Raw genomic sequence first — 14,941 nt, 5'->3', positions numbered from 1 at the left:
CGCAGTTCAAAAGCATCAATTCTTCAGCGCTCAGCTTTCTTCACAGTCCAACTCTCGCATCCATACATGACCACTGGAAAAACCATAGCCTTGACTAGACAGACCTTTGTTGGCAAAGTAATGTCTCTGCTTTTGAATATGCTGTCTAGATTGGTCATAACTTTCCTTCCAAGGAGTAAGCGTCTTTTAATTTCATGGCTGCAGTACCCATCTGCAGTGATTTTGGAGCCCAAAAAAATAGCCACTGTTTCCCCATCTATTTGCCATGAAGTGATGGAGCTGGATGCCATGATCTTAGTTTTCTGAATGTTGAGCTTTAAGCCAACTTTTTCACTCTCCTCTTTCACTTTCATTAACGGGCTCTTTAGTTCTTCTTCACTTTCTGCCATAAGGGTGGTGTCATCTGCATATCTGAGGTTATTGACATTCCTCCCAGCAATCTGATTCCAGCTTGTGCTTCATCTAGCCCAGGGTTTCTCATGATGTACTCTGCATATAAGTTAAATAAGTTGGCTGACAATATACAGCCTTGACGTACTCCTTTTCCTATTTGGAACCAGTCTGCTGTTCCATGTCCAGTTCTAACTGTTGCTTCCTAACCTGCATATAGGTTTCTAAAGAGGCAGGTCAAGTGGTCTGGCATTCCAATCTCTTTCAGAATTTTCCACAGTTTATTGTAATCCACAAAGTCAAAGGTTTTGGCATAGTCAATAAAGCAGAAATAGATGTTTTTCTGGAACTCTCTTGCTTTTTCCATGATCCAGCGGATGTTGGCAATTTGATCTCTGGCTCCTCTGCCTTTTCTGAAACCAGCTTGAACGTCTGGAAGTTCATGGTTCCCATACTGTTGAAGCCTGGCTTGGAGAATTTTGAGCATTACTTTACTAGTGTGTGAGATGAGTGCAATTGTGCAGTAGTTTGAGCATTCTTTGGCATTGCCTTTCTTTGGGATTGGAATGAAAACTGACCTTTTCCAATCCTGTGACCACTGCTGAGTTTTCCAAATTTGCTGGCATATTGACAGCAGCCTTTCACAGCATCATCTTTTAGGATTTGAAATAGCTCAACTGGAATTCCATCACCTCCAGTAGCTTTGCTCGTGGTGATGCTTCCTAAGGCCCTCTTGACTTCACATTCCAGGATGTCTGGCTCTAGGTGTGTGATCACACCATCGTGATTATCTGGGTCATGAAGATCTTTTTTGTATAGTTCTTCTGTGTATTCTTGCCACCTCCTCTTAATATCTGTGTTAATGATGTGTTCACATCCTGAAATTCAAAACTCTGAAAAAATTAAAAGTTTTTTCATAATACTCTAAATGACAAAATCTTACCTGATCTGATCTGAATCCATTTTGGTCTTAATTACCACAATTTCTGTGAACAGGCATATACTTTAATGCAGAATTATTAAAGTGTGTGATTAAGGAGTCTTTGTTGCCAGTTCTTCCTTTTCTCACTCAACTCTAAACACTGGAGTGCCCCAGGGTATGCCTTTTCCTTTTCTATTTACATTCACTTCCTAAATCACCAGATTCTGTCTACTGAATTTGGTGGTGGTGGTTTAGTCAGTTAAGTCATGCCCAACTCTTGCCATCTGATGGACTGTAACCCGCCAGGCTCCTCTGTCCATGGAATTCTCCAGGCAACAATACTGGAGTGGGTTGCCATTTCCTTCTCCAGGGGATCTTCCTGACTCAGGGACTGAATCTGCATCTCCAGTGTTGTAGAGAGATTCTTTATCATTGATGCACCAGGGAAACCCAGTCTTTTGAATTTAAATTCCATCTAACATGGATGATTCAAAAATTTCTATCTCCAGATAGAGACCAGCTGAGACTCCTCCTGGAACTCTAAATGCATATTATCTAAATGCTACTTGACACACTGACTATATAATTAATAATTAGGCACTTCAAGCTTAACATGTCCAAAGTCAATTTGCCTTTTCTGAGCCCCTCAAATCTGTTTTTCCCACAGGCTTACTCATCTCAATAAATGCAACTCCAACCAGAAATATTAAGACCAAAAAATTTTAATCATCTTTGATTCCTTCCTTAAATACCCCATATGTCCACTTGGTCAGAAAAGCCTACTTTACCTTCAAAATTCCTGGAGAAGGAAATGGCAACACACTTCAGTATTCTTGCCTGGAGAATCCCCATGTTCAGAGGAGCCTGGCAGGCTACAGTCCATGGGGTTGCAAGAGTCGGACACAACTTAGTGACTAAACCACCACCACCACCACCTTCACAATGTATGCAGAACCTATTTCTCACTAATTTGACAGCTATGTTATCAAATCCAACTGATAATATCTGACCTGAATTATTCAATAACATCCTAACTGATTCCTTGCTTCTGCCTTTGTATCTCTTTAGAGCCTTTTCAACAGCATGGTAATCCCTTTAAAGGCTGTATCATATTATGTCACTCCTCCACTCAAAAATCCTTTCAATGACTTCCCATCTCACTCTAAGCAAAAGCTAAAGTTCTCACAATGGTCTAAATGCCCTACAATCTCCTCTACTCCCTCTTCTCCTACCAGTTTTCCTGCTTAATTCCAAGGAGGTGTGGACACAAGTATTCTTCTGTTTTTCAAACACGAAATACTTCTACCTCAGGTCTTTGCACTTATTCTACCCGACAAGAACACCCTTCCCCAGATCACTGCATGATCTGCACTGTCACTTTTATTATGTCTTTGCCTATAAAACAGAAAACACCCAGCCCACATCCTCTCACACTCTATCCTGTTTTATTTCTCCTGCGCTTTTCTCACCATCTGGTGTACAATATATTTATTTATTGCCTACACCCTTCCATTGGAATGTAAAGTCCACATGGAAATGGATTTTTGTCAGTTTAGTTCAATGGAGTATTCCAGCATCAACAACAGTACCTGGCACATAGGTAGTGTTCAACAAATATTTCAATTCATTCCATGCCTTATGTGGGTTACATCTTATTGGCTTCAACTTGTTCCTTTTTTTATTCTTTTCCCTCCTCTTTCTTTCTTGTTTCTTAAATTCTAATGCCAATCCAGGGTTTCGTGTTACTAATGGTGAACTGATGGGCCTGCCAAATATCTTACTGGTTAGTTATAAAAAGAAATTCTTTTAGGAATAAAAACAAATAATAAGTTATTCAAAAACAACTGCTTTTACACTCACTACTCAAAAGTATACACATTTTAAAATTTATCAACATTTTTTAATTTTCATAATGAAAGAATACCAGAAGTTTTAATGTACATTTACAAATATAAAGTAGAATTTCTGTATTTCTTCCAAAAAGCTCAAAGCATTTTTTTACCAGCACTTATTTCCAAAACATTCCAGAGAAGAGTTTGGAGAACATGACTCTCTTCATTTTAAAAACGGAAAAAACTGAAACCAAGTGACACAAATTATTAACAGAACATCAATAAACGGAAAAGAAATTTAATTTGAAAATATTGACCACTACCCTAGAAATATATGTAAGAAAAGAGAAATATTATGTTTCCTTAACTTCATCAAGGAGGAAAAAAGAAAATCCTAAGGGCATATTTTGTGAATCCATTTAGGAAGACTGGAAAATCATGACTGGCAAACTCCACATACCAAATTTAAGTGTGTCTAGTAAAAACAAATCCAAGTTCTGAAGATACTTCACAACAAAGAATGCTTTTTATCTGCTAAACGTAAACTGCTTGAAAAGCAGTCCCTACAACAGCTGCCAAAATGTTGTTTTTGAACTTTTAAAGCACTGTTCTTTGTGAATGATATTCTTTCAGCTTTTGGAAAGATGTATCTATACAACCTAGGTTTTCCATCTCAGGGCAAGGATTCCATATTGTTACACAATTTATTTTGGTTCTTACTATAATATATTCAATTTAAAACACAGTTTCAAGGAGAAACACAGAACTAAGAATGCTAGAATGTCTTCATTCATGCTCAAAGAGGCAAATTCAACATTCAGCTAATGTGCAACATTGGGGTTTATATTTTCACACCACTGAAACAATCCAAAAACGTCTAGCCCAAATTCTAGAGGAAACAACATTAAATATATGCACGAAGTCCCTTTTCCTAGATCATTTTATCTGTGAACAAAGTTTTTAGAAAATTATTAATTACAGGTGACCCTTGAACAAGAGTTTGAAATGCACAGGTCTACTTAAAGATTTTTTTCAGTAGTATATACTACAGTGCTATGTGACTCACAGTTGGCTGAATCCACACATGTGGAGGAACTGCATATATAAGGAACCGACTATGTGGATTTCTGACCACCTGGAGGGGCAGGCCCCTAATCCCCATTTTGTTCAAGGGTCAGCTATATATATTTTCTAAGTACTACAAATATTGAATCCTTACAGTGGGCTTAGCATTAGTAATTTAAAAATAATAAAAATACCTAAATTTCACCAAGCTCTTAATATGTGCAAAGCGCAATGCTAAAAGTTTTATATAGATTATTTCATTTAAGCATCACAATCAACCATGAAGCAGTTACTATTATTACCCTCTTTCTAGAGATGAAAAAACAGGCGTGCCTTTTTGCGTGCTAAGTCACTTCAGTTGTATCCAACTCTTTGTTAATAGCGATTAAAAGGTAGAGTCTAGGTCTGTCTGGTTACACTGCCTCCCAAAGATCATGTTTACTGTTAAGTCACTTAGTTGTGTCCGACTCTTGGCGACCGCATGGACTGCAGCCCATCAGGCTCCTCTGTCCACAGAATTCTCCAGGCAGGAATACTGGAGTGGGCTGCCCTTTCCTTCTTCAAAGATCATGTTTAGTCCTGATCTTATCACTCCTCTCTGCTACATTTGCTATTTGAAACTCTCACCTGGCTGTTACGATCACACTTCTACTGGCTCTCCAACTACCTCTCTAACCATTCTATCATTTCCTTTATGGATTCATCATTCTTAATTTCAATAAATCCTTCATCCATTCAATAAATATTTTCAGAGTCTCTAAGCATGTTTTGAGAATTGTGACATCTACAGCAGATAGTCATAAGTAATACAAATGTGGTCCTTGGTGTCATGAACCTTAAATTTTAAGAGGTGAAGACCGATGAATGACTAATCATATAAACGTACTTAACTTCTAATAAACGTGAAGGTACTACTATTTGAGGTAGTATCAAGGAAACTTGGAAGGATGGGAAATACATCTTAGAAAAACATGTAACTATAAGCTGAGACCCAGTATGAGCAGGGATTAGCCAGGCAAAATATGGAGGTGAAAATTATCCAAAAATAGGGGAATGGTGTGTGTAAAAACTCCCTGATATTGTAAAGGTAAACCAAAGGGAGAATGGTACAAAAGGAAAATGGAAAGATAAGTAAAAATAGCTTGCAGAAGGCCTTTTTAGTCTGTGTGAAAGATATGGAATGCAAAGAAAGGCTCTGAGTAGGGAGTAACAAGATACAATCTACATTTTAAGAAAATGCCTCTGGTTGCTATGGAAGAATAATCAGAAAGATAGCAAGAGTTGATTATGAAATAACAATCATAAAATTGACATATTAAGGCAGTAGCACTGGAAATTTTTTAAAAATTGATGAATTAAGAGATATTTTAGAGGTATAACTGATATGATTTGTCAATAAGGAGGAAGAGAAGAGGGAAAGAAAATATGAAGACTTGAGCAACTAGAGAATTCTACGGTGGTAGACCATTTACACACTCCTTCAACAAATATTTACTAAGTGCTCATTATGTAACAAAAACTTGTATAGCATTGCAAAAAACCCACAAAAATCCTGCCCTCATGGGGCTAACATTTATAAACTGTTTTCCAGGATGAGAAACGTGAGATCAAGAGTTCAGTAATAAATGTCTTAAATCTTAGATGCCTGTGAAACATTTACATAGAAAGATCAAGCAGACAGACAAAAATATATGTACATGATATGTACAGTGGTAGTGGTTTAGTCACTAAGTCATGTCCAACTCTTGTGACCCTTTGGACTGTAGTCTGCCAGGCTCCTCTGTCCACGGGATTTCCCAGGCAAGAATACTGGAGTGGATTGCCATTTCCTTCTCCAAGGGATCTTCCTGACCCAGGGATCGAACCTCAGTCTCCTGTATTACAAGCAGACTCTTTACGAAGTGAGCCATCAGGGAAGCTGCTATGATAATATATGAATATAAAGTAAAAGGCATTTTATAAGTTTCTGTTTTAACTTGGTAAGAAAAGTAATTTATCTTATTAACTTTTCTTAATACGTAAAAACAGTATTTTTTCCCTTTTTAGATATGTACACATTTATAATCACCACACTGCATACTAAACAATGTTTGCAGATTTTTAGCTTAAAATAAGTAAAATCTTGCTTGACTCATCTATAATAAATTTTCATGTTCCTCTGTGGTCTTTACTAAACACAGTTAAGAGATTGTAATCATTACTTTATACCTCAACATTCAAAACCAGATATAAATTAACTATATGAGGCTTTTACAAATTTATAGTTCATTATGCATTTAATTTGTCTTGGGTTTCATGCTCTTTAAAATTCTTATAGATGACTGTAATATTTCTTAGAATGTATCATGTTAGCTAAGTAATCACAGTACCACCAGAAATGTGGAGATCATCCTTGACTCCTCAACCTAACAACTAAAACTTGTGAAAACCACATAAATAATTTTTGATTACATATACTTCTAATTCCACTGCCACTGACTTGTCCAAAAAAATTAATTCTGACCCCAAATATAATATTGGTTTTCTAACTTCCCTGTATATTCATCTTGCTCTCCATCAGTCTTTTTCCCAAGATACAGTCAGAAAGATGATTTCTAAAAATAACCTAATTATGTCATTTCTCAGCTTAAAATCTTTGAAGTTTTTATATTGACCTTTGGATATAAAAGTCCCTAATCCTAAACATAATTTAGATTTTCAGTATGGTACAGTATTTCAAGACACAAACTGGATCCAGAATGCACAGGCTCAGATCCCAGGTTCTGGTAGATTAATTTTGGGCAAGGCACTCCATGCCTTGTTGTCTCATCTGTGAACAGAAACTGTTTCTGGGGTTCAATGAACTAGTCCATGAGAAGTACTTACAAAAGTACTTCACACACACACTCAAAGTGTTTACTTTTTTGTTATTATTATCTTCCTCTACCTAACTCTAGCTGCATCATTTCTCATTCTTCTGTGAGCAGAGCAGGAGCAAATAAAACCCCTCAAAAGCAGTAATATATGTATAACACAGAAACAGTTCTAAGTGTTCTAAGAACTTTTCAGTTTCCCAAATGTCTCTGTCTTCCTCCCTCCAGAAGGACACATAGTTCTCTCTGCCTATAACTCTTTTCTATTCCCTTCTAAGTCGACTACCACTCATCCTTTCCATCTCAGCTTAAAGGTCAGTTCATCAGGCAGACACTTCCTAACCCCCTAGACCAGGGGAGATCTCCTTTTTAGAGGTTCATATAGCGTACTGTGATGATGCTGTGAAAGTGCTGCACTCAATATGCCAGCAAATTTGGAAAACTCAGCAGCGGCCACAGGACTGGAAAACGTCAGTTTTCATTCCAATCCCAAAGAAAGGCAATGCCAAAGAAGGCTCAAACTACGCACAATTGCACTCATCTCACACGCTAGTAAAGTAATGCTCAAAATTCTCCAAGCCAGGCTTCAGCAATAGGTGAACCGAGAACTTCCTGATGTTCAAGCTCGTTTTAGAAAAGGCAGAGGAACCAGAGATCAAATTGCCAACATCCGCTGGATCATGGAAAAAGCAAGAGAGTTCCAGAAAAACATCTATTTCTGCTTTATTGTCTATGCCAAAGCCTTTGACTGTGTGGATCACAATAAACTGTGCAAAGTTCTGAAAGAGATGGGAATATCAGACCACCTGATCTGCCTCTTGAGAAACCTGTACGCAGGTTCAGGAAGCAACAGTTAGAACTGGACATGGAACAACAGACTGGTTCCAAATAGGAAAAGGAGTTCGTCAAGGCTGTATATTGTCACCCTGCTTATTTAACTTATATGCAGAGTACATCATGAGAAACGTTAGGTTGGAAGAAGCACAAGCTGGAATCAAGATTGCAGGGAGAAATACCAATAACCTCAGATATGCAGATAACACCACCCTTAGGGCAGGAAGTGAAAAGGAACTAAAAAGCCTCTTGATGAAAGTGAAAGAGGAGAGTGAAAAAGCTGGCTTAAAGCTCAACGTTCAGAAAACGAAGATCATGGCATCTGGTCCCATCACTTCATAGGAAATAGATGGGGAAACAGTGGATACAGTGTCAGACTTTATTTTTTTGGGCTCCAAAATCACTGCAGACGGTGATTGCAGCCATGAAATTAAAAGATGCTTACTCCTTGGAAGGAAAGTTATGACCAACCTAGATAGCATATTCAAAAGCTGAGACATTACTTTGCCAACAAAGGTCCATCTAATTAAGGCTATGGTTTTTTCCAGTGGACATGTATGGATGTGAGAGTTGGACTGTGAAAAAAGCTGAGCACCGAAGAATTGATGCTTTTGAACTGTGGTGTTGGAGAAGACTCTTGAGAGTCCCTTGGACTGCAAGGAGATCCAACCAGTCCATTCTAAAGGAGATCAGTCCTGGGTGTTCTTTGGAAGGAATGACGCTGAAGCTGAAACTCCAGTACTTTGGCCACCTCATGCGAAGAGCTGACTCACTAGAAAAGACTCTGATGCTGGGAGGGATTGGGGGCAGGAAGAGAAGGGGACGACAGAAGATAAGATGGCTGGATGGCATCCCTGACTCAATGGACATGAGTCTGAGTGAATTCCAGGAGTTGGTGATGGACAGGGAGGCCTGGTGTGCTGTGATTCATGGGGTCGCGAAGAGTCGGACACGACTGAGCGACTGAACTGAACTGATAGCATACTATAAGTCCTGAGGCAACTTATACTAGTAAGCTACATGCTTAATATCCATATTCTACATGAGACCAGTTGCTTCATAATAATAAGAATCCTGTCTGCCTTATTACTGCTTTATCCTTAGTAAAGTGCCTGGACCATAAGAGATATTCAATAAATACCTAGAGACTGAATAAGCAAATGTGCGTATTACTATATTTTAATCATGTATACAGAGAATAGATAAAATGGAAATCAAAATACTAAAGAATTGGTATTTTAATTGTCTTTAGACACTATTCAATCTCCTCACATTGTTTTAATAACTAAAATTAAGCACTATGTGTATTACCAGTAAAAGCATAAGCAGTGTCCTAACTGGTTTAAGATATTTTACATTAAACCACTGAATCACAAACGTTACATAAGTCACTGAAATCACAAAGAGCTAAAATATCCTCATGAAGATACCAACAAAATTTGAGCTGTGTTCCTAAATGATTTACACAACATAAACTACAAAGCTGGACAAATTAAGCTTTTTTACTCAACTACAGAACAACCCTTCATTTAAAAGATAGGGAGAATCACCAACAATTCCTAACACCGTACTAATCAGCAATAAATCTAGCTATTTTTATATTTATATACTGTACATATTTCTTAAATTCCAAGATGCTACTGATTCTAAGAGGTTTCACGAATCAATGACCACATTTCCAGGGGAAAATTTTTTTATAAACTACTACTGCATTAAATGTAATTATCAGCTGTGTTATTTCCTAATTTCAGAAACATTAAACAGGGAGGAAAGAATGTCTCTCATGACCAAAGAAATACTATATTATACCAACAAATTATTGCAGAAACTTAGAACAGGAAAGTGAAATAGCAGACATAAATTATAATTAGTAAGCCACAAAAGTAAAATACACACAGAAAGAATTCCCAAAGCTAATCCTGAGGAAAAAATTATACTCATCAACTGTCTGTCAGGAAGATAATCTAATCAAAGCTTACTTTAGTTCTTCCTAATAAAGTTAACAAAGATCAAATATATATAACTTCTATTCTGTTTTTGAGAAAGGAGGGATGGGTCCATGACTGCAAGGAATGTGCAGGGACAGTGATCTCTATCCCTAGGGAATTCTAGAATGGCAACAGGAGGAAAGTACAAGTTAACATCAGAAAGATTTGCTCATTAAAGAATTATTACACTTTGACCAGGATTAAAGGCTGTCAATTCAGGGCCAATCCACTTGGTTATACACTAAACAAGAGTCACTTCCAAGAGGGCACCATTTACTTTGTAAATATCTTACATTTGTTTTTCATAAAACTTTTCTGTGGAAAAATTGGAGTCGGAATGTAAAATGGTGCAGTTGCTTTGGAAAACAGTCTGGCAGTTACTCAAAAGGCTAAACAGAGTTACCACATAACCTTGCAATTTCACTCTTAGGTGTATGTGTATATATATATATATATATATATATGTGTGTGTGTGTGTGTGTGTGTGTGTGTGTGTGTATACCCAAGAGAAATGAAAATATTTATCTACACAAAAACTTGTACATATTCACATCAACATTATCCATACAACGAAATGTTATTCATCTAAAAAACAGCATACAGTCATCCTCAGTATAGGCAGGGGATTGGCTTCAAAACCCTCCCAGATACCAAATCCAAACATACTGATGCCCTTTACATAAAATGGCAAAGTATTTTCATATAACCTACATGCATTTAAATCACCTCTAAATTGCTTCTCATTCCTTACACAAAGTAAATGCTACATCAGTTCAGTTCAGTATATCGTGAATGCCATGTAAATAGTTGCATGCAGAAAATTCAAATTCTGCTTTTTGGAACTTTCTGGAATTTTTTCCACCCATTTTCAATCCACAGTTAGTTGAATGCGAGGATGTGAAACCCAAGGATATTGAAGGCCAGATGCACTGATACCTGCTATAACATAGATGAACTTGGAAAACACTATGTTAAATGAAGGAAGCCAGCAACAGAAAACACTGTAACATTCCATTTGTATGAAATGTCCAAAACCAGCAAATCCATACAGAAAGAAAGTAGATTAGCGGGCTGACAGCCCTGGTAATTAGGGCTGGGGTAACAGGGGATACCTGCACTGGAAAGTGCCTGCTAGTGGGCACCAAGATGAATGTTCTTAAATAGATAGTGGAGATGGGTGTAGGACTATGTGAATATACTAAATCACTGAATTGTATGTTTCAAATTAGTGAATTGTACAGTACCTCAATAAATTATACCTCAATAAAGTTATTTAACATTTTTATGGCAGATCAAAATAAAGGGTCTTGTGGAAGGGATTCCCTTCTTACTTTGCATAAATACAGAATACACTACTGGCCATCCTGTAAAAACTTAAAAATATATATTTATAGGCTCATATAGAACATTTATTTTTTGGTTGCACTGGATCTTAGTTGCAGCACACAGGATCTTCAATTTTTGTTGCAGCATGTAGGTTTAGTCGTGACCTGTGCAATCTTAATTCCTTGACCAGTGATGGAATCCGGGCCCCCTGCATTAGGAGTGTGGAGTCTTAGCCACTGGACCACCAGAGAAGTCCCTATAAAAAAATCTTTCTGAGTTAACATTTCAATATGGCAAGAAGCTAATTTATTTGACATAAGTTTGCTGCATGTGGACTTAATTAGCTATCCATTTGGAGAAAACAAAGATCCATTCCTCACTTTAAACTCAAGAATAATTTCCTCATATATTTAAGAGCTATATGTAAAAATAAAAGCACTTGAAGAGTATCTGTGACTATTTCTATAGCCTATGGTTGAGAAACCTTAAAGCAAATCAGGAAACTAGAAACCACAATGGAAAATACAGGCAGATTTGATTATATAAAAGCATTATATACCTGTAACATAAGATGTAAATAAAATCAAAGACAATAAATTGGGAGAAGATACAATAAATATGAAAAAGGATTAATATCTCTAACACACACAGTTACTTCTATAAACTAGAACAAAAGAAAAGATATACAGGAGATATACACAGAAAATTGACATCAAAAGATGACCTGCCTCCCTGGTAGTCAGGCAGATGTGAACTAAGGCAAGGTATTTTTCACTCATTACTTTGGCTGAAATTTAAGACTGATATCAACTAATACTGGCAAGGTGGGACAGGGACACTAGTGGCCACCATCACTCTGGAAAGTCGTATTTTCTATCATAGAAAAACAAAAGCACCAATGAAAGGCTATTATAGCAGTCCTTGATGTGCCACACACAAAAACAGTTAAATATATATATATATACACATATACACAAATATACAGCCATATATGCTATTTTTAAGTAAAAATGCAAGCATGATCTCATATTCGTAAAGGGTAAAAAAAAATACATATTTGTATGTACACAGAAATAAATATGAATGGATGATTATACACCAATTGATAGCACTGGTTACCTTTAGGGGAAAAGATTTGGAAGTAAACAGGGAAAAAAATTACCTATAAATATTTTTTCCTTGACCTATTACAGAGTTTATTAGTTTTATAACTAAGCACAAATCCAACAAAAACGTATTAAAAAAAATTTGAAATATACTGAAATATACATGCTCCATATACGTACAGTATTCTTGCCTGGAAAAACCCATGGACAGGGAAGCCTGGCAGGCTACAGCCCACAGGGTTGCCAAGAGTCGGACACAACTTAGCAACTAAGCCACCACCATCGTTGCCACATGCACACACCTCTCAAGTCTTGTTCATATATACATAAAATCGAGAAATCTAACCCAACAGCCTTTGGATGTACTTTCTAACTCTATTATCCTAATACTGACTAGCTATCTTCTTTTTTGGCTCCATCACAAGGCATGTGAGATCCTAGTTCCCAATCAGGGATTGAATCTGCACCCCGTGCACTGGAAGCACAGAGTCTTAACCACTGGACCTTTAGGGAAATTCCTGAAGTGCTATTTTCTTAATACAATCCTCTCCTTTTTGTTTCCATTCAAGACTACCACCTAGAACACACCTCTTTTGTCTTTTGTCTTATTGTAGTAAGAACACACTATGAGATCTACCAAGTTTTTAAGTGTACGTTATTGTTGACTATATGTACAATCAGTACAATAAATCTCTAGAGCTTATTCATCTTGCTTGACTGAAACTTTATGCCTATTAAGTAATTCTCCTTTCCTTCTACCCGCAACTATATGCTTCTTCAACCTAGATCAGAAAACGAAAACAAATAGGACTTCACGAAATAAGAACTTTTGTTCATCAAAAGACACCACCAAGAGGGTGAAAATGGAAGCCACACATGGGATGATATTTGCAATGCACAGATCTGAGAAAGGAATTGCATTCAGAATATATATTAAGAGCAGGACTTCACAAGAGGATGCCCAAATGTCCAACACACACATGAAAAGATGCTCAACCTCAGCAGTGAAATGTAAATCAATACCAATGAAATACTATTACCCACCAAAATGGCTAAAATTAAAAAGAATGGCAACACTAAAAATTGGGGAAGATGTCGAGCCTGATAAAGTCATAAAGTCATACAATAAAACTTGGAAAACTGTTTGACTGTATTTACTAAAGATAAAAATATGCTTACCCTGTGGCCCAGCAATTCCACTCCTAGGTATATGCCAAAGAGAAATCCAAAGAGAAATGAGTGCATACTGTTCACCAAAAGAGGGGAGATGGCCAGGTAAAGCTTCACAGCATCAACTTGAACTTTGTCTCAGAAGTTGGGTAGGTGTTCTCTAAGCAGCCAGGCACTGGGAGGAACATGAAAGTCATGGAGATATAAACGAATTGTGTGTGGGAATGACTGACAGTTCCAAACAGCTGAAGCACAAGGGTAAGAGGCCCAATGAGACACAAAACTAAAGAAGTAGGCAGGATCCTAACAGTGCTAGAGTATGTCCTGCCAAGGCACATGGTCAGATTTGGATTCAGAAATTGCATGCATTTCAGAGTGTGTGGGATATAGCTAGGGAACCTAGCTGGAAGCCATCCAGGGTAGGACACAGATAGATCATTATCATTTTGCTGCCATTTTTCCAATTTCGGACAGTTACTTTTCTAAAATCCAGCCTGCCGTTCTAACACTGGTATGTTGCTTTAACTAGTCATTCTCCAGAAATTATTGCATTACCAAAATGGTGAAGAAAAAAGGAAGGTGGACAGATACAGACAGTCTGGCAAAGATTTATTTAAACTACCATCCAACCATGATACCATATAAGTTTATTTCCATTTTTAAATGCAATCCCTATTGAAGACATAACAATTCATAATTAAGATTCTTATGAAACAAAGTATAACAGCCTACAATCAAAATTGCACAAGAACCCCCCCACCCCAAATTACATGCCAAAAATCTTATAGGCATATGTGCACTTCTGGGGAAAGGTTAGAAAGGTTTCATTATGCTCTAAATGGGGTCCATGACCACCACCACCACCAAAAGAGTTATGATCCTGTTTTTAAGGCCAGCTTCTCAGGTAAGGTACAAAACGGATGCCCACGAAACTTGGAGGTCGCCACTTTTTAATCACCTAGTTCTAAATCTCAGTAAACATAGTTTCCGGATTTGCATGGAACGGATACACCTAGAAATGTCTTTTGAGGCTTATCTGAATCCCAAATCATACTACTTTTTAAAACATCTCAGTTCTACTTAATAAAAATGCTTCTAACTATCTGGAAATTTTTGGTAATGTTTCTTAAGAATGCCATTTATAAAAAAAAAAAAGAATGCCATTTATATGAAAGAGAATTGGGTCTCAAATACATACAAATGATGTTTCTGACTTAGGAAAAAGAAATCATACATGATACGGATCCTTAATTCTCAGGTGCTTTCTATCAAACAGCCAACAAGCAATCAAATAAACCCTAGGGAATATGTTGTTACTAGAAAAGTTTCCCCTCAATGTCCTGGAATTAATACCTTTTCCTGAACTGACAAAGTCCGACACTAGCCGCCTTTTGGGCACAGTGCCAATTCAACAGATGGGCCCTTCATTTTCCTAATGGTAGAGGTAGATTGGCAA

At 37.2% G+C, this 14,941-nt stretch overlaps 1 protein-coding gene across 7 annotated transcripts in view; it reads right to left on the bottom strand.

The window, feature by feature from the left end:
* ASH1L (ASH1 like histone lysine methyltransferase) overlaps positions 1–14,941 on the bottom strand; it is a 206,186-nt gene that overhangs the window by 176,797 nt on the left and 14,448 nt on the right. Inside the window, exon 2 of one of the 7 annotated variants that reach the window (XM_025289367.3) lies at positions 13,495–13,660. The exons of the other annotated variants lie outside the window; for them this stretch is intronic. The gene's annotated coding sequence lies outside the window, so the exon portion shown is untranslated. The remainder of the gene's footprint in view (positions 1–13,494; positions 13,661–14,941) is intronic. 7 annotated transcript variants of the gene reach the window in all.

The sequence above is a fragment of the Bubalus bubalis genome, chromosome 6 (assembly GCF_019923935.1).
Source record: "Bubalus bubalis isolate 160015118507 breed Murrah chromosome 6, NDDB_SH_1, whole genome shotgun sequence".
In the NCBI taxonomy this organism is placed as follows: domain Eukaryota; kingdom Metazoa; phylum Chordata; class Mammalia; order Artiodactyla; family Bovidae; genus Bubalus; species Bubalus bubalis.
This window is presented reverse-complemented; position numbering and strand designations above follow the sequence as displayed.